The sequence below is a fragment of the Musca domestica genome, unplaced genomic scaffold (assembly GCF_030504385.1).
Source record: "Musca domestica strain aabys unplaced genomic scaffold, Musca_domestica.polishedcontigs.V.1.1 29, whole genome shotgun sequence".
Classification (NCBI taxonomy): domain Eukaryota; kingdom Metazoa; phylum Arthropoda; class Insecta; order Diptera; family Muscidae; genus Musca; species Musca domestica.
The window spans coordinates 1,452,501-1,472,804 of NW_026712296.1; positions in this window are offsets into that span (position 1 = coordinate 1,452,501).

Below are 20,304 nucleotides of genomic sequence, written 5' to 3' on the forward strand. Positions count from 1 at the left end.
CATTTGGAAAGAATTTTGACATTTTCAACAAAAAAAAAAAATAAATAAAAAAATAAAATAATAATAATAATAATAAAAATAAATAAATAAAAGACCAGTAAGGAAAGGTCAAAAGTCGGGTGGGCCGACCCTTCACCATTTGGAAAGAATTTTTAAAATTTCAAAAAAAAAAACAAAAAATAACAATAATAATAATAATAATAATAATAATAATAATAAAAGTCCAGTAAGGAAAGATCAAAAATCGCGTGAGCCGACCACTTTGCGTATTTAATAGAGTTCCCTTAACAAACTATGAATCAACTATGAACCTTATTTCAATGTGCATCATGGCTTTGGAGTAATCACAATTAGGAACTATATCCAACTCTGAATCGGTTTTCAACAAATTTGAAGGAAGCTTTTGTACCCCTAGTACCGTCATGCTGTATGGTGCATGATATGACTTCGATGAGAATTATATTAAAAAATATTTATTGTAGATATACCAGACGAAGTTTCGCCAAATAGAAAAATTCGGTTGAATGTGAAAAAATCCATTCAAAATCTAAACAGAACTCGATAGAATTTTGACAGAGGTATTTCCAAGCTGTATCTGATGTCCGATGTCAAATATCATTGCTGTGGAGTCCATATTACGCATATTAGGGACTTTAACACCAATGCGGCTAAAACATATATCTTAACCGATTTTCACCGAATGTACTTGCTTCTAGACTGAATTCCATCGGAAGCGCCAAAATGCAGTCCATTTGGACTTATATTATTCATTTGGTGCACTATAAACATGAAATCGGATAAAGATATATGTGGGAGCTATATCCAAATCTGAAACGATATCGATAAATTTTGGCAGAGATATTTCTGAGATGTATTATATGTATTTCTGCTCCAATATCGTTGTTAAGAAGTGCATATTACGGCTATGGAGGAGAAATTTAATAAACCGAATAAGGAATATATATATGGGAGCTATATATACAAATTTGACACATTAGTTTCTAGACTTAATTTGATTATTTGAGTATTTGAGCTAATACTACGAATTTGGTGCACAAATTTGGACGAAGATATATATGGGAGCTATATCTACATTTTGACCGATTATCTCTTGGATCAAACGAATGGTTTGTGCAAAGTTTCATTTTTACAACCTTTACTTTATTTACAAAAAAATCGTCGACAGTCGGACGTACGGATATGCTTAAATCCACTCAGAATGTGATTCTATGCAAATCATCAAAAGGAATTATGGGTCTAAATCGATGCCTTCTCTATGTTATAAATGTACAAAGATATAATGCGTGGTGTAGGGTATAAAAAATGAACCGGAAAATCTGATATCAAGTTAAAAAGCACTAATTTCGACAGGGCCAAAATGTGAATATTTCGAAAGAATTTGAAGAATTTTGAAAAAAAAAATCCCACGAAAATTCTGTTAAAATCTTAACAAATAACGGGGGTTACCGTTTCATTGTGATCTATACGATGAAGTGAACATATGCCATTATAATACGAAACTTGAAACAATTCCGGTGAATAATGTGGGAAAAACATTAAAATACTGAATATAGGGAGATACCGTTATATGGTTGCTATACGAAGGCCTGGACCTGCATAGGCGATTTTCAGTTACAGGCTGTAATACCTATTATCAATTTCAATTACGAAATTTGAAACAATTGTGATAAATAATGTCGCTAAAATCATCAAAATACCGAAAAATAGGGGGCTATACGAAGACCTGGACTTGCATAGACAATTTTCTGTCACAGACTGTAGTACCCATCACATGCTTTCATTACGAAATTTGAAACAATTCTGGTGAAAAATGTCGCTAAAATCATCAAAATACCGAGATACAGTTTATGGGGTGCTATACCTAAACGTCCTGCTCCTCCAAACACACATTTTAGTAAAATTTTATCAACCTACTTCAATTCGTTTGGAAGCTAGAGTGATCTTCACAGTTGGACATCTTTCGATATAGAATTTTATGCTGATCCAGAATATATATATACTTTGTGGGGTCTATACTATGGTGGAGGGTATAAAAATGTTCGGTTAGTTTTAACACAAATTAATATTGGCAATCAAAATATATTATATGTAGAAAGTTTAACCGAACCAATCTTATCAATGCCCATCTTTGTGTAAATGTTCCATCCAAATCAGTAATTAAGTACCGCTTTAAATTTTTAAATACTTAAAATCTAGGAAAATCTTAAACGAGCTTTACATCCAAAAATTAACCAATATTGTCCCTGTTTTTTATCTCTGATTTGCATACCTTTCCGACAACAATTTGCAAATTTACATAGAAAGCGGGTTAAATAAAAATAGATACAATTTACTCTTATTCCCACTCAATGTATATCCTCAAAACATATTTGTGAAAATTTTGAAATAATAAAAAAAAACACAAATGGGCGTCTTCAAAAAGTTTTTTCTTAAATACATACTTTAATGAAAGTTTATTTTATTTTTGTGATAAGGTATGATTAGTCAACTTTATCAAGTTCGCCACAAAACTTAATATTAATAATTATCGCTTTCTTATCAGTATCCGATGGAAAAATTTGAAATTAATGCATGTCTGTAATCTAATGTCTGTAAATCAAAAATTCCATTCCACCCTTTGATTTGTTTTAATAAATGTAAAATAAATTAATTTTTGTGAAATACAAAATTAAAATAATTGTTTGTTTGTTTGTTTTTTTTTTTTTTTTTTTTTTTTGTATTGCGGCAATAAATAAAGCATTCATTTCACGCACCACCAGAGGATATTTGGTGAAAAGTTTTGAAAGACGTCAATTGTTCGAAACTGGTTTAGAATATTTATTAGTTAATCGATATTTGGCCGTTCATGTTTCCTCAATTAATGTATATGATCGATTTGTACAAGTGGACACTTTCGAAAACCGCAAATAATCGGATATTGCCAGTTTGTTATTAAGTCGAAGGCTCAGAAAAGTTTCCACGGTTAAGAAAATAATTTATATATAAATCACCGTTTTGGTATAGTCCGCATATAACTGTACCGTCAGATATTTCGCATTTTAGAGGTATTTACTACATTTTCAACAGAATTATCTTAAACCACACCGCCTTTTCTGGCAAATAACTGGCTAGAGAGGTCCACGTTTTCGTATAGCCAATATATAACGGCACCTCCCAATATGCGGTATTTTCATGATTTGAGTTATATTTTTCTTGCTGTCTGTAGTTCGTATAAGACAACACGTTCTCTGGCAGATAATTGGCAAATTGGCTGTGGAGGCTGCACTTGAAAATTGCAATTTTTAAAATTATTTCCACAGATTTTCTTTTTTTAACATTTTGCAAGTTCCTTTCGAATGGTGTAGGGTATTAAAAGTTCGACCCGGCCATAAATTACTGTTTTTTTTTTTTTGTTCCTTAGAAATTTACATTAATATGCCTAGCAATGATGCCAACATGCTAGTTTATATTATAATAATTTGATAGAATATTGCGATTTGCTGCGATCCCCGTTAAAGGAAGATTTAAACCATATTTTAAGCAAAGGACAAAAAAGATCCATTTGTTGACTCGCTTTAGGTTTAAATTCCTAGTAGTTTTTATATCCAATATTGCCAAATACACTATATACCCAAAATGTATTGATTTCGAAAGATCCTAAAGTTTTAAGTTTTGTGGAAGTGGATGTATACATATTCTTACGATTTAACCCTGTCCGTCCGTCCGTCTGTTGTAACCTAGCTAGAATCAAAACGAATTAAGATGGGAAGCTAAAATTTTGCGCAGATCAGTCTTTCGTCTACAGTCGGGTCATGTTCGAAGATGGACTATTGATGATTTTAGCGCCATTTTTTACAGGAATTATGGCCAATTTCGTATTTAAAGTTAGTAAAGGGTACAACAAAACATTGCCTATGCTGGTCCACGTCTTCGTATAGCCCCCATATAAGGATACCTCCCGATATTCGATATTTTGATGATTTTGGAGACATTATTCACTAGAATTGTTTCAAATTTTGTATTTGAAGCTCGTAATGAGTACTACAACCCATGTCTTTATATAGTCCACATACGAGTATTTTCCAAAAACAATTTTTTTTGAGAATTTTCAAGTTTCTTTGGACTGGCAGAATGTGGCTGTTTTTAACTTATATAGGTCTAATCTGCTCGATTTCCCCCTAATTATTTTTTGTGTTGCACAGTGTTATTAAATGTTAAAACCACAGAGTGAGATGAAAAAACTGCAACCAACTTCAGGCCGCTGTCATTTCTAAGCCACTCGTCCGACCGCTATTAAAATTATTCCAGTGACAGCTCATTACATTTTTTACAAGCGTACAAAAGTATTTTGGTGAGAATTTTCCAGAAAAAAAGTTATTCGTGATGGAATTTCAAGCGTGATAATGTGATTTCTTTATATTTGGCTGGAAAATCGCAAGTGGCTATCGTTAGAGCACTCCAGCATTTAAATGCGAATAAGTCTTTTGTGTCTCGGACCATCGCTCGTTATCGTGATACTGGTAGCGTAGCCCGACGTCAAGGACGTGAACGTAAGAAAACAGCAACATCTGCAGAAACGATTCGAAAAGTAAAGAAGCGACTTGATCGAAACTCGCGTCGCAGTGGCCGAAAAATGGCTCGTGAGCTGAACATATCGCAATATTCCATTCGGCAAATATTGAAAAATGAGCTCGGGGTAAAGCCATTGAAGTTCCAAAAAGTGCAAGAACTTACACCGCAACAGAAAGAAAATAGACTCAAAAGAGCTTAGAAGTTGCTTTGCTTGGGCGAAAGTGGCGAATTGCCGAATTTGGTTTTCTCCGGTTAGAAAACATTCGTTGTTCAGCAGTTTGTAAACAAACAAAATTATCGTGTTTATTTGCCAAAGAAGTCAGCTGAAAATGTGCACTTTCGGTTGGCCAGTAACAGACCAGAACTCAAGTGCCAGCCATGGTGATGGCGTGGGCCGACACAACAGCCGATGGTCGCTCACCGCTAATATTAATCGACCGCGGCATCAGAATAAATGCCGAATATTCTCGCGAAAATATTATTGGTGGATGTATTAAAGCCTTGGGCACGCAAACAATTTGACCGTAGACCTTGGACATTCCAACAGGACTCAGTACCATCGCACTCAGCACGCGCCACCCAAGAATGGTTACAAAATGAGGTTCCTCGCTTCATTTCCAGCGCACAATGGCCACCAAAATCACCGAATATCAATCCGTTGGACTATTGAGTCTGGAGTATTTTGGAAAGCAAAGCTGGCTTTAAAAAATACCAAGGTGTGATCACCTCAAGCAAGCGCTTCGTCGGGAATGTGCCAAAATACCGCAGAGCAACATTCTGGCAGCGTGTAACGATTTCATTGGCCGTTTGAAGGCCATAATTTGTGCCAAAGGTGACCAATTCGAACGAATGTAAACTTATTCTATAATTTGATGCTTTTTCCGACATTTTTTGATTTCATTCAATAAAATTAAAAAAAAAAAAATGTAAAAGTTATGGCGTTTGACTTTGTTACAGTTTTTTTTATCCCGTCATATTTATCCAAAATGTACGGATTTTAAAGAATCCTAAAGTTTTCAAATTTGTGGAAGTGGGGGAAAACGACAGTACACGTGTCTTTTAGTGTACCCTTCACCATACATATTATAGAAGGTATATTGAGTTCTTCATTCCGTTTGTAATTTATCGAAATAATAATTTTGGATGCGTATTTGAAGCTCGTAATGTGTACTACAACATATAACGGAAAATTTTCTACATATGCCCACGTCTTCATATTTTTCCACGACGGAATTTTTTTTGCAAATGCTCAAGTTCCTTCAAAACGGTGGATGATAGTAAAAGCTCGGCCCGATAGAACTTAGCTGGATTTCCCCCTTATTATTGTTTGTGTTGCACAGTGTTATTTTATTTATTTATTTATTTTTTTTTAAAATAGAAAGAGATTTTGGAAACATGAAATTTTTCCTATAACAGTATGGCGATTGTAATGGGAGGTCGGAAATTCTTTTTTGGTATGGAAGCTATTGGTGAATATGTTATCAATCAAAATTCCAAATTTCGCAAGTTTCTGAGTCACGACATTACGAAATTTTGGCCAACCTAGAAACAATATTTGTGTTTCATGTTTCTGGTGAGTGTTTAGTTAAGAATAATTTCTTGGTCGACTAATTAGTTAACCTGTTTGAGATAAACCAAAAATCCGATTTATTTGATAAAACAGCTAGGTGCAGCTTCGAGAATGTATTTTCTCTTTGGTAAAGGGAATTCTGTCTCAATCATAATAATCCTAATATCTTCCTCAGACCAGAGTTCGAAACTTGTAAAGCATGTAAAAAATAGGCGCTGGAAATTTTCCAAGATCCAATTACAAGTGATCTTAAGATAACGTAAATGTTCAACGTTCTTGATCAGCCTCAATCGACGGAGAAAGTCCCGTAGTATAAAAAAACTATGCAACGCGTCTCAAACTCTCATACAATGAAAACAGTCACAGTTTCATGGTTGTATTAATGCAAACAAGAATTACATTCGAGATCGTTATCTAGTCCACAAACTCACATAGAACAAATGAATAGATCTCACCACATATCAGGATAGGTAGAAACAAAAGTATCAAAAATACTGTTGCATATGAGGATAAGTTTTTTGGGTGGAATAAGATACCAAGTTGTATGCTCAGGACTCCAAACAAAGTTGCGGAGTCAGTTCGGATGAAACAAGCATATCAACATCATCAAATCTCCCTATTTTCTGCGACTTATTGTAAAAAAGGTAGCATTTATCCTTTTTTACAATAATTGTGCAGAATTTTATTCCGCTTTTATCACACATCCGAATCTATAGAAAATATATAACCCTAGTAGTAAAACATGCCCCGTGTATTCCTAAAAATGTCAGCTTTTATTTTATTATTATTAAGTGCCAATTAAAAACGTCAACAAAGAGACCGGTCCCATAAGTATTGGGTTGAGAAAATTAATTGTCTTAAGATTGACAACAGTATATTCCTTACTGCGGCTACGTATTTTAATTTATTTCATTTCTTCCATTAATTAACTTTTTTTTTTTAGTATGAGATGGTGCAATATAAAACAAAAAATCATTTAACCATTTCGACTGGATTCTCCTGTGCGATTTTGATATTTTATTTTAGATTTTAATATTGTGGCAGTAATGTTGCTTAAATTCAAATAGACAAGTTCTTAATTAATATGCAATAGTACCAGAGACCAGAGTGAAAATAGACTGGAATGCAAAAAGGCATTAAATTTAAACCTTGTTTCGTCTTGGCGATGCAAATGTCGAATTTTTGGATATGTTGTCTCAGTCTAATAAATAATTTAAGTGCAAAGTATAGTGGTGCGAATTAGAATAAGTAAAAAAGCTGTAAGTTCGGCCTCCGCCATTTGGAACGAATTTGCAAAATTTCAAAAAAAAAAAATAAATAAATAAAAAATAAAATAAAATTCGTTAAAAAATCAGCTTAAATCTTAAAAATACCGAATGTAACTGTTATATTGGAGGCTATACGAAGTCCTGGACCTGCATTGAAAAACTTTGTCACAGGCTGTAGTGTCTGTTAGGAACTTCAAATATGAAACTTCAAACAATGTCGGTGAATATTGTCCTGAAATCGTGAAAACACCGAATATAGGGAGGTACTGATATATGGGCCTACATAGACAATTTTCTGCCACAGTCATTAGTACCCGTTACGAACTTACAATATGAAATTTGAAACAATTCCGGTGAATAATGTATTAATATCATCAAAATGCCGAATGTAGGAAGGTACCGACATTTAGGTGCTATACAAAGACATGGACCTGCATATGCAATTTTCTGTCATAGGCTGTAATACCCATTACGAATTTCAAATACGAAGTTTGAAACAATTCCGGTAAATCATGTCGCCGAAGGCTGCAAAATATGAATATAGAGAGGCATCGGTATATGGGCGCTATACGAAGTAGGTCCAGACCTGCATAAACAATTTTCTGTCATATATTGTAGTAACTATTAGGAACTTTAAATACGAAATCTGAAACGTGTCCGGTGAACAATGTCGCTAAAATCATCAAAATGGGGACTATAAATGAACGTGGTACTATGTAGCCCATTTTCAACCAATACCCTGCAGACAAAACACACATTTGAGTAAAATTTTTTCAATGTAATTCATTTGATTCGGAAGTTAGAGTGATTTCCACAGACGGACTATCATTGTTCAATCGACAAAGAATTTTTTGCTGATCAAGAATATATATAATTCGATGTGCTACAAACGGAATGACAAATTTAATATACCCTCCATGATATAGTAGGGGTGATTTTTTAAGAGCTTGATAACTTTAAAAAAAAAAACGCATAAAATTTGCAAAATCTCATCGGTTCTTTATTTGAAACGTTAGATTGGTCCATGACATTTACTTTTTGAAGATAATTTCATTTAAATGTTGACCGAGGCTGCGTCTTAGGTGGTCCATTCGGAAAGTCCAATTTTGGGCAACTTTTTCGAGCATTTCGGCCGGAATAGCCCGAATTTCTTCGGAAATGTTGTCTTCCAAAGCTGGAATAGTTGCTGGCTTATTTCTGTAGACTTTAGACTTGACGTAGCCCCACAAAAAATAGTCTAAAGGCGTCAAAAAAGCCTGATCTTGGTGGCCAACTTACCGGTCCATTTCTTGAGATGAATTGTTCTCCGAAGTTTTTCCTCAAAATGGCCATAGAATCGCGAGCTGTGTGGCATGTAGCGCCATCTTGTTGAAACCACATGTCAACCAAGTTCAGTTCTTCCATTTTTGGCAACAAAAAGTTTGTTAGCATCGAACGATAGCGATCGCCATTCACCGTAACGTTGCGTCCAACAGCATCTTTGAAAAAATACGGTCCAATGATTCCACCAGCGTACAAACCACACCAAACAGTGCATTTTTTGGGATGCATGGGCAGTTCTTGAACGGCTTCTGGTTGCTCTTCACTCCAAATGCGGCAATTTTGCTTATTTACGTAGCCATTCAACCAGAAATGAGCCTCATCGCTGAACAAAATTTGTCGATAAAAAAGCGGATTTTCTGCCAACATTTTGGTAATAAAATTCAATAATTTGCAAGCGTTGCTCGTTAGTAAGTCTATTCATGATGAAATGTCAAAGCATACTGAGCATCTTTCTCTTTGACACCATGTCTGAAATCCCACGTGATCTGTCAAATACTAATGCATGAAAATCCTAACCTCAAAAAATCACCCTTTAAAAAGAGTAGATTTGTCCCTGTATATCGGATGTTTTTTTTTTTTTTATTTAAATTCTTAATTATAACCTGCTAGTTTTCAAATACGATAAGATGAATATAAAATATGGGATGGCTAATTGGCTTCGAAGATGATCGGTAATTCAAAGTTGATTTCCGGGTCTTCTGAGAAGGTTTGAAAACTCGTTGTATTCGGGAACGGCAGTTCACTGTAAAGATATTCGGGAGAAAATGTTCATGTCCTCTTGGGCTGCTCGTGTCCGGCAGCTTGTGGTAGATATATTTTGCAGTAGATGTCTTGATTTTACAGATGGATTGGAACTCATTCGGATTCTCCTGCTCTCTGTGGATCTATTCGGATTTAACTGTTTTAGTCCTCTACAAGGGCTGGGAAGCTATTCTACCTAACACTACCGTTTATAGTTATCTCTAATTAGTTACCAAAGTTTGAGTTATGACTTGCCGAATCTCCAGCTCACAGAGGATATAGTCAGATTTAAATGTTTTAGTCCTCTACAAGGGCTGGGAAGCTATTCTACCTAACACTACCGTTTATAGTTATCTCTAATTAGTTACCAATGTTTGAGCTATTACTGGCCGAATCTAATAATAATTCTTCAGCTGGATGGAGTGCAACTCCAAGGATGGTATTCATACTGTCATTGTTGATGGCCTCTGCTTCTGTCTGGATGCCACTCAGACCTACATGTTGATCTAGAGGCTTTCTTGCACAGCGTTGGCCCTCTCTCACTATATATATATATATCATGTATGTCCTCCCTGAAATGGTTAGAAAAGTAAAGAAGCGACTTGATCGAAACCCGCGTCGCAGTGGCCGAAAAATATCTCCTGAGCTGAACATATCGCAATATTCCATTCGGCAAATATTAAAAAATGAGCTCGGGGTAGAGCCATTGAAGTTCCAAAAAGTGTAAGAACTTACACCGCAAAAGAAAGAAAATAGACTCAAAAAAGCTAAAGACTTGCTTCGCTTGGCCAAAAGTGGTGAACTGCCGAATTTGTTTTCTCCGTCTCCGATGAGAAAACATTCGTTGTCCAGCAGTTTGTAAACTAACAAAATGATCGTGTTTACTCGCCAAAGAGTTCAGCTGAAAATTTGCACCTTCGGTTGGCCACCAGGACTCAAGCGCCGGCCATGGTGATGGTGTGGGCTGCCATAACAGCCGATGTTCGCTCTGCGTAAAGTTCTATGACTATTTAACCCTGTCCGTCTGTCTATACGTCAACCGATGGCGGCTCTCCGCACGTATTAATCGACCGTAGCATTAGAATAAATGCCGAATATTTTCGCGAAAATATTATGAAGGTTGTATTAAAGCATTGGGCACATTTTGGCCCCAGACTAGGACATTCCAACAGGACTCAGCACCATCGCATTCAGCACGTGCCACCCAAGAATGGTTTCAATATGAGGTTCCTCGCTTCATTTCCAGCGCACAATGGCCACCAAAATCTCCGGATACCAATCTGTTGGACTATTGTGTCTGGAGTATTTTGGAAGGCAAGGTTGGCACTAAAAAATACCAAAGTGTCGATCACCTCAAACAAGCGCTACGACGGGAATTGGCCAAAATACTGCAGAACAACATTCGGGCAGTGTGTGACGGTTTCATTGGCCGTTCGAAGGCCATATATCGTGCCAAAGGTGACCAATTCGAACAAATCTATACTTACACTAAAATTTGCTGCTATTTCCGATATTTTTTGCTTTCATTCAATAAAATTTCAAAAAAAAAAAATTAAAATTATGGCTTTCGACTTTGTTGCGGTGTTTTTATCTCACCCTGTCCAGCATTGGATCTCTCTCTTTCTCTCTCTCTCTCTCTCTCTCTCTATACATCATGTATGTCCTTTCTGACATGTCAATGAATTACCAGCTAACAATTCAGTTGGTTGGAGGACAGAGAATGATTGAAAAAACACTAACTACCTTTGACAATCCCCCTACAGTAGCAAGCCTCTCACATCGCAACCCAAACCGATTACTATATGTGGCCGACATTACCAAGTGAATGAGAATTATTTGCCTTATGCGTTGATGGCTGATGTTGTTCTCATTGCTATCGTCGCATTTTCTTGTGGTCTTGCTGTTGTTCTTACTATGTCCTGACATGTATTTATGTGATGAAATTATCACGTCACAATATAGGAAAATCGTGGGTCTAGGTCCAATATTTCGAGGTGTAACAAACTTTTTGGTCCAATCAAACTTATTATACCACCAACAAATAATGTTGAAGGTTGTAAAATTTCTTGTGAATATTAGTATTGTCATTCAAATACTACGGCATGTTTTTGCTGAACTTGAAACCACTGTTCGTTGGAACTTGAAACCTGTAGAAGAACATTGCATATTTCAAAATATTATAAAATATATAATACTAGCTGGCCCGGTCCGCGTTGCCGGCCCGTAGTTTTTGTCTATTATGCATATATTCCCAAGCATAATTATTCACAAATATGACTGATATAAGTGTTCACGTACAGGTCGATTTAAAGTGTTTTAAAATACCTGTGCCCATTTTTAACCAGTGGGCTTCAATATTTAAACCGTGGGCTTCAACTGTGTGGATGTGCTATACAAATCTATTAAAAAGTATATATCAATCTTATCGCCATATAAGGGATCAAATTAATTTTTAATATGGTAAAAATCGTAGCAAAATCTTCCAGTCAAATGAGCAGTAATTTGGAATTTGCTGTATTTTGTATACTACATAATTGAGGGCTGAATGATTTAAGAATAGCCAAAGTTGATTACTTTTTTAAACCCATTAGCAACTTAGATTGTGCATTAGAGTCCTCATAAGTCCCCCTAACCATGTCAGTCTGTTTGTCCGCCAAAAGGTGGACTTGAGAGGGTATTATAACATGGATAAAAATTCTAAAATTTGTAGATATGTTGAAATTCTTTGAAATGTGGTTAAATTAGGAGGTACCTTCTTTATATGGGCACTACTCCGAAACATCGACCTACATTGAAAACTTTCTTCTACCCCTTATAATCCAAGATGACAAATAGAGGCCAAATCAAAAATATAGCAGAACAATATAGCATGTCATAGCATTTCGCGTGATTTAAATAAGTAAAAATAGTTTTATCCACCTCATAATTGAGGGCAGAATGATAAGATGGGAATTAATTTTATTTGCCATTTAAATTGTAAGTTGGAGACCCCTTAAAGTCCATATTTTCATCATAGGATAATTCAATGATGATTAAACAAATATTCGGTCCCGTGCTACTTTCTTATATTTGTAATTTGTTCATGTTTCCACAATTTATTTCATATGGATGCACATCCCAAATCTACGTTCCCAACCAATATTCTCTTGGGGGTTAAAAATTCAATAGAATACAAAATTTTCTTTTCTGACCACACATTAGATGTGAAAGTGGACTTGGGGATACTCCAATGTGGGAACTTTACTTAAATAAATTCCTATGTTGCAATTATCTGTATGATGGTTCCCTACCCCAGGGTGGCATAAATAAAATTTTTTAGCCAAATCAATTGATGAATGTGGTCAATACCAATATGGGCCCTACTCTGAAAATTTTATGCGAAGAGGTTATCTACCCCCTTAGAAACAAAAATGTCAAATAAGGGCCAAAAAATGAAAAAAGTGACCGGCCAAGACCCCAAAAATAACTTAAATCATAGATGGTTATATAAATATGAAATCGGGTTGTTCCCTTATCCATGAGTTATGATCGATATAAAGACCTGCAAAAGTGATTTTAGGTATTTTGAATGTTTGGGAAGAATTTCTGGAAGGATATAAAACCTTTTCTTACTAAAAGTCCCATTCGCTCTACTATTTTGCACCTTTTATTTCAATATTGGTATATTACTTATTATTCTCCCAAAGAATTTTGCATTTTGAGCTCTCATTGGACGGATCATTGTCACGCTTTGAAATGAGCCCCATTAAGCTTTTTCGGTCATTTTTGTTTGTTTAAACGTGTTCGCATCTTCCAGCTAACCCACGATGTAGGCCCTGGAGTTGAAAGGTAGATGTCAGTTAACATCCTATTTCGCACTTATTCAATTTTTTTAGTGAAAAATTATTCTTTATTTTGTTCACAAAAAAAAATTGACAAAAAAAAGAATAACAAATTGAAAAAGTCTTCAACTTTTTCGCTGATTTTTTACAGCAAATGTTTTAAGATCCTTCCTTACAAATTTTGTCAATAGAATGTACTATTACTTTAAAATTCGATTCCATTGAAAATGTTTTTTTTTTTGATTTTTGCAATGAGATCTCTTTTTCACGATTTTTCAGCGATTTAGAAAAAGTAATTATCTTTTAACTTTGGTGTGACCGCGTTAAATTATTTCGATATCATCTATTCCGTTTCGCCACCACATAATTCGCTACTACACTTCCATGTAACCCGCCATCAATTTCAGTTCTCAAGAAATCAAGTCAATTAAATAAATTGGTATTAATATTCGAATTCAAAAATAAAATATAAAAAACACTACAAATGTACATTAGAAAAAAGTAAGTCAAAATGGAAAAAAATCATGCAAAATAAAACATTACTATTGTACATTTGAAAAGTCAAAATGAAAATGTTAATATATCACATTTTTACGCGATTTTTTTGGATATTATCCTTTTCGGAGAGTAGACAACTCCGAATTTGTGTGAATCGTTAAAATTAATCCAGCGGTTCTTAAGTTATAAGCGTAGTAACTAACACAACTTACATTTATATATATAGATTTTTTATTCAAAGAAGCTTCACATCAATTTTATTATAACTGTTGCATAAGAATAAATTTCATTCTCAGGTTCAGGGTCGTATGGGAACACTTTCGTATGTGATAATTTATTTTTGACAATTGCATTATGAATTGGTGAGGCAATGCCAAGGCTATTTACACTGTAATTAAGGGTCCACTTCTCAATACGACCCAGTGTAATGTTACCAACCACACATGCATCGTGATATAGGTTATCACGACTAATGCCCTTTTTCGTTACTTTTTACATGTGTTGCCAACAAATCTACAACTGATTGTGTAGTACTTGAACAAGATTGCCATTAAACCCCTATAACATGACATTGACAAAATTTACACTTTAATAAGCCATTACAATTTTGATCTAAATAAAAATGGAACATAAAAACCTGCCCGTCAGCGATACAGGCCATGAACATAACACACTTCATAAGTCATAACCAAAAAAAAAAAAAAATAACAATTATTAAATTATTATTTTTTATGTGTCCAAATGTGCATACTGTTTTTTGAGTTTTGTATTTAAGAAGGTTCATAAGCTCATATGCCTTTTGTTCACACACACATAGTTAAATACTTTACTGTGTGGCCTGCAAGGACATTGCGATCGTAAAACCAATTACAGAATACCAAAAGAAGCAGCTAATGTGGTAATCTTGCAATTAACAACGATTTGAATATTAGGAAATTTTTTATTTCATATTTTTTTTTATTTTATGATTAATAACTTGTGCATGAGTAATGCAGAAAATTCCCCATACACGTGCATTAATTCCACTGAAATGGAAATAATTGAGAGCAGACATGGAGTCTGGAAAGAAAATGAAATCGAAACAAGAAAAAAGACATTAAGTTCGGTCAGGCCGAACTCATAATACCCTCCACCATTGGGTAAAGAAAATATTTTTATGCAAAAGTATCGTGTTCCACTTTCAACTACAAATTCCAGCAAGATCGGTAGGAGAATGGTTGGAGCCGTTATATCGGGGCCATATTAAATCGGGAGCCCATGTAGACAATTTTATACTACAACGATTGTAATATCTTGCGAGTCTTAAATACCAAATTTTATATCATTTTGTGGGTAAATATGACTAGGACAATGTTGAGACGTCGGTTGTAGGACCAGTTATGAAGTATAAATACCAAATTTCACCAAAACCTATTAGAAAATGTGGTTTAAACCGTCAAAAGGCCAAATATCCGATGGAACAGTTAAATGTGCTTTATAGGAAAACGTAGAACTAGATATTCAATGTTCTGCCACCGGAGCAGAAAAATGTGGGTAAAACCATAAAAATAATGAATATCGGGAGGTAGCCTTATATGGGGGGATATATGAAATCGTGGACCTATAAATATAATGTTCCGACACCGGAGCCAGAACTCATAACGAACTACAAAAACCTATTTTTAGACAAATCCGTTGAAAAATGTGGAAAAAGTCATTAAAATACCGAATATCGGGAGGTACCCTTATGTGGGGGCTATAAACAAAACGTAGACCTATGCCATTATGACCTACAAATACCAATTTTTAGACAAATCCGTAAAAAATGTGGCTAAAACCATAAAAATACTGAATATCGGGGGGCTATACGAAAACGTGGACCTATGTATAATATGTTCCGACACCGGAGCCAGAACCCAAAACAAACTACAAAAACCTATCTTTAGACAGATCCATTGAAAAGAAGTGGCAAAAATCGTCGAAATATCGAATAAAGGGAGGTACCTGGGGGCTAAACGAAACCGTGGACCTATGTATACAATATTCCACCTTCGGAGCTAGAACCCATAACGAACTACAATTACCAATTTTTATACAAATCCGTTGAAAAATATGGCAAAATTCATCAAAATACCGAATATCGGGAGGTAACCTTATGTGGGGGCTATAAACAAAAACGTAGACCTATGCCATTATGACCTACAAATTCCAATTTCTAGACGAATCCGCTCAAACATGTTTGCAAAATTCATCAAAATACCGAATATCGAGAGGTACTTTTTTAGACAAATTCTTTGAAAAATGTGTGCGAAATTAATCAAAATATCAAATATCCGGAGGTATCCTTGTATAGGGGCTATACGAAAACGTGGACCTACATATATACAATGTTTTGCCACCGGAGCTAGAACCAATAACGAACTACCAATACTAATTGTTGGACAAATTGGTGGAAATATGTGGCTTAACCTATAAAAATACCGAATATCGAGAGGTACCGTTAAATGGAAGCTATCCCAGAACGTGGACCGATATATCTCATTTTCAATACTATCTAACCTCGACGCAATGCAAATTGTTCTGCCAAATGTTGAGCCTTTTCGTCCAATAATGTGAGCTGTATTGTGATTTCAAGAGACAGGCGGACATCGTTATATCGGCTTAGAATTTTATGCTGAGCGTAAATATATATTAATTTTATGGGGTCTATGACGAATATTTAGAGGTGTTACAAACGGAATGACAAATTTAATACACCCTCCTTTCCAAGGTGGAGGGTATAAACATGTATTTTATTTTATTGCTTTGGGATTTCATTGAAATGTAAATTCAGTTTTAATTCAAATCAACATAGCAACTGAACAATAACTTTTAACAATACGAATAGTATTTAATTAGTGTAGTTCGTAACAAAAAAATTTAATAAATTATTTATTTAAGAGAAAATGAAGGGCTGAATTTTAATAACATTGCAAATATTATTTTCAAAATATTTAATTTTTTTGAAAGTCTTATAATCTTTATTATTGCCCAGAATTGTATTGACATTCATTTCCGCCGTCTGAGCCTGTACTTGTAATTAAAGGATTTGAATTGATCAATATAATAAATTAGTGGTATTGGTATACATAAATAGTTGTGCATATGAAATGTACCAGCATATTTATATTGAACAAGGGCAGCATAATAATATCTATTTTTTATAACCTCCACAATAGTTTTCGATTATCTACGAATCCGTCACACTCTGAATATAAACCCTATAGTCCCCGATTGCCTACGAAACATCGTAAACGTCTAATTCCCTATCACCAACTGCACAACTCCACTTTGAATTCCCGAGCATCTCCGAGAACAATTCTTGTATTTTATATTAATTTTATTACATTTAGACCCTAGTAGATTATAATTATACACTCCACCAAACTATGGTAACTGCTCGGAATTCTCATGTGAAACCCTACACAGGGTGAGATGAAAAAACTGCAACCAAATTCAGACTGCTGTCATTTCTAAGCCACTCGTCCGACAGCTGTTAAAATTATTCCAGTGACAGCTCATTTTATTGCTTACAAGCGCACAAAAGCATTTTGGTGAGAATTTTCCAGAAAAATTTAATTGGTGATGGAATTCAATCGGGGTAAAGCCATTGAAATTCCAAAAAGTGCAAGAACTTACACCGCAACTGAAAGAAAATAGACTCAAAAGAGCTAAAGAGTTGCTGCGCTTGACAGAAAGTGGTGAACTGCCGAATTTAGTTTTCTCCGATGAGAAAACATTCGTTGTCCAGCAGTTTGTAAAGAAATAAAATGATCGTGTTTACTTGCCAAAGGGGTCAGTTGAAAATGTGCACCTTCGGTTGGCCACCAGAGCTCAAGCGCCGGCCATGGAGATGGTGTGGGCCGCCATAACAGCAGATGGTCGCTCTCCGCTCGTATTAATCAACCGTGGCATCAGAATAAATGCCGAATATTATCGCGTAAATATTCTGGAGAGTGTATTAAAGCCTTGGGCACACAAACATCGCACTCAGCACGCGCCACCCAAGAATGGTTACAAAATGAGGTTCCTCGCTTCATTTTCAGCGAACAATGATCACCAAAATCTCCGGATACCAATCCGTTGGACTATTCTGGAAAGCAAGGATGGCACTAAAAAACACCAAAGTGTCGATCACCTAAGCAAGCGCTTCCGGGAATTGGCCAAAATACCGCAGAGCAACATTCGAGCAGCGTGTGACGGTTTCATTGGCCGTTTGAAGGCCATAATTCGTGCCAAAGGTGATCAACTCGAACAAATCTAAACTTATTCCAAAATTTGACGCTATTTCCGACATTTTTACCTTTCATTCGAAAAATTTAAAAAAATGTAATAATTATTTGTTGCAGCTTTTTTATCTTACCCTGTAATACTTATCGAAGTCATATCATGCACTATACAGCAATGTTATTTGGTTCATAGTCGGTATAATCTGCTTCACATAAACTTTATATAAATTTAAACTTTTTTGTTACGTGAGCTCTACTAAACACCCATAGTGGTGTAGGGTATCATATAGTCGGCCTGCCCGACTTGTGACCTTTCCTTATGGTTCTTACTTGTTTTTCCTTGGGGACACTATTTTAATCATTTTGAGTGAAATATTTTACAACTATTTGGATTGAGATCACCTTGTGGTGCTTTTTTATTTGGGGACTGAGAAAATTGGAGGAAAAAATTACAAAATTCAATTCTCGAATTTTTAATTTGCCCATAACTTGGAAACTTGGTAAACTTTATTGGTTAAGAGCTATTACCACAAAAAAAAGAATAGTTTCAATTCTCAAAATTTTATTTTAGATCAATACCAAATAAGGATGAAAAATTCAGGGGTTATATTACACCAGTGAAACTTTCCAAGAGTGGTTTTGAAAGTGATTCAATATTTATTTGGAATTTTTATCAAAACATTTCAATTAGCACATTTTTTGTTAATATAAATATCCGTTATATAAAAAACATGTTGCTTCGTCAAGACATGCCGATCATCTCAGCAATAATGACCTCTAGAAGATGATTGGCAAAAATGCAAAATATGAACTTTGTTTCCGATTCCCTAAAACTTGAACATTCGAATATTTCTGGCGAAATAATAAAAAATGCGAAGATACGAGATAGGTTCGGTCAAACGGCAAACATTGTGGAAAATCCGATGAAAGTATCGCCAATCCAAATTTCCGGGTTAAACGTTCTTTAATGATATAATGGTTTTAGAAGCTAGTTCTCTTTCGTCGGTGCGCTGGTGCGCACGATAACTCTCGAAGGTCGGCAATATCGGTCAACTTCTTAAAAAGGTTAAAAATTTCACAGAAAATAATTATCGTCATCAAAAAACAAATGATCATTAGGTCAGGTGCAAAAATGGACAACATTGGTCCACTTCATCATGTACCTCCCCCACAAAGGGTCAATATTTTTTAATAATTATAACTCATATTAATAGCGAAATTAGCATCCGATTCTTCTCAAAATGTTCAACAACACAAGATCTGGTATTAAGATTGTAGTCATTGATCTACCCCTTCTGACACCTCCCACAGAATCGAGCCAAAATTTTAAATAACCATGAACCTCATCAAATGTGAAACCATTGGATTATTTTCAAACTTAGCACATCCCAATATTTTTGTCAAAACAAGATTAGGTGTGAAGATGAAATATATCGGACAACTCCTTCTGGTACCTCTGCCACAAAGGGTAAAGATTTTGAATAATTATAATTCTCATATAACGAGAAATAAGCATCCAATTCTTTTCAATATTCTCTTCCATAGTTCTGCTAATATAAGTTATAGTGTGAAGAAGTATTAGATCGAACTATTCCTTCTGGTACCTCCCCTATGACGGGTCAACATTTTAGAGCATCCAATAGCTTTCAAATTTCATATCCCATTATTTCTTCCCAAACAAGATCTGGTGTGTATCGGAAAACAATTTTAAATAACCAAAACGCTCAAAAAATGCGAAATAAACATACGATTCTCTTCAAATTTCACACATCCCAATATTTTTCCTAATGCAAGACATATTGTGAAGATGATAGATATCGGTATACCATTTCTTGTACGTCCCCCACAAAGGGGTCACATTTTATAACCATTACCTTTAAATCAGCACCCATTTTTTTTTAATTTTTTTTTAATGTGGACTATAACTGATTGACTAGAAAATTTTCAAAAGCTGCAATTGAAGACGTGCTTCCGTTTGGCGACCTATCGGCTAGTCATATGCTATGGATAAATATCTGCCGGCAAACTGACTGATATTTAAAAACAGGTTTTTTTAAGTTCATCTAGATCGTTTCACAGCATGCCATTCTAAAATTAAATATCCACATTTTCAAATTGAAGTTCCTTCATCAACAAATGTCGAGTATATCAACGACCCACAGTGGTTCAGAGTCGATTTTTTCCTGGTCACTGTTTACTAACTTTAAACAGTTAGAGATATTGTCATAATTTTCTTCGACGCGTGTCAGCTTTTCTGCAATTTA